Below are 1,722 nucleotides of genomic sequence, written 5' to 3'. Positions count from 1 at the left end.
GGCCAGGTGCCAGCTGTTGTCGTCCACGCGCCGGTCCGACACCACCGCCGTCTCGGCGCAGTCGATGCTGAAGCGCAGCTGCAGCCGCCCCTCGGCCACCGACAGCTGCAGGTAGTCGCAGTAGCCGCCGTCGTCGAAGTAGAGCAGCAGCGCCTCCGAGGCGCCGGTCTTGAAGCGCAGGCTGAGGTCGCCGCGCGTGCTGGCGTCCCAGCGGAGGTAGCGCGCCCACTGGCCCGAGGTGCCCAGGAACTCGAGCCCCGAGGCCGCGCTGAGCAGGGCACCCAGGACGGTCTGCAGCCTCAGACAGAAAGCCAGGACGTCCATTTTGCGGCGGGAGGTGGCGGAGGAGAGCGCAATCCCGCTGGGTCTGTTAGCATGGAACTTTGGTCGCGTACAAGTCGGATCAAATTAGATCCGGTTTGTGGAGTTACAATCCAAAGATATATCCAAAAGTATGTCCATAGAGATATATATATATATATATATGTATATATATATATATTTATAAATACACTTAGTATAATTTATTTTATAAAAAATAGGTATTTATTCACTGGCACGGGGTAGAGTGGGAGAGAACAGTCTTTGTCGTTAACAGTCTTAAGGCCATTCACAGGAGCAGAGCCCTGGTCGGGTTGGGGCCAGTAGAGGTTTGATGGAATGTGTTGAGAAAGGGAAAGGCCGAGGAAAGGAGAGGCCGGGAGACAGAGGAACAGAAAGGAGGGTTCCTGTCCAGGTTATGCTCTGAAGCAGACGCGACTGGGAATCATGGCGCAACGTCTGATGAGGAGGACTCGGGTGGCTCTCTGGGGAGCTGTCTCCTTCATGTTGTCACCTGGGGACTGGGCTTCACGGGGGTCCTGCTGGCCTCCATCCGTTCCATTACTGTCAGAGACGGGACAAGGAGAAAGGGGTTATCGCATTGCATTGTCGTTTGCATTGATTTTACGTCACGTCATGAATCAAATAGTGGGAACCCTTTCTGGATCCCATTGACCAAGAGGCTCCCAGGGCTGGTGGCGACCCGTGGAGGAGTCGGGACAATATGTTCATGATCATCACACCTTTGTGGCTCGGATTATCATGTGTTTGTCGTCGACCAGTGTATGTTGAGGAATCGTTCAAATACAAAATGTTAGAAATATTTCAGCTGAGCAGCTGTGCAACAAAAGTGCCATACGCCTTGTCTATCGAAATGGAAAGCCAGATTGCATTACTAAATATACATTTGAATATATGTGAGTGTTTTTTGGTCATTGTTATGTGCAGATAAGGCAAATTGTAGCTGGTCAACCTAATTAAGAGTCGCTGTGATTTTCCTCTCTTTTCCCCCCCATTTCTCCCCTCAGTAAAAGGTTGTTTAGAGCTATCAGTCATCTGCTAGGAAAATTAGTCTCATTATTCTCATGGCAGCGCATGACTATCAATCAGCCAGGCTCAGACCGCCTTTATCTGATGGCCAGGGTGGATGTTCTGCTTTCTGCTGAATACACATTACTGAGGGACTGGGGGAGAGAGAGAGAGAGAGAGAGAGAGCGAGAGAGAGAGAGAGAGAGGGGGGGGGGGGGGGGACTGGGAGAGAGAGAGGGGGGACTGGGAGAGAGAGAGAGAGAGAGAGAGAGAGAGAGAGAGAGAGAGAGAGAGAGAAGAGAGAGAGAGAGAGAGAGAGAGAGAGAGAGAGAGAGAGAGAGACTGGGAGAAAGAAAGAGACTGGGAGAGAGA

This window comes from Micromesistius poutassou (assembly GCF_964030765.1).
Source record: "Micromesistius poutassou genome assembly, chromosome: 17".
In the NCBI taxonomy this organism is placed as follows: Eukaryota; Metazoa; Chordata; class Actinopteri; order Gadiformes; family Gadidae; genus Micromesistius; species Micromesistius poutassou.
Note: the sequence above shows the minus strand (reverse complement) of the source record.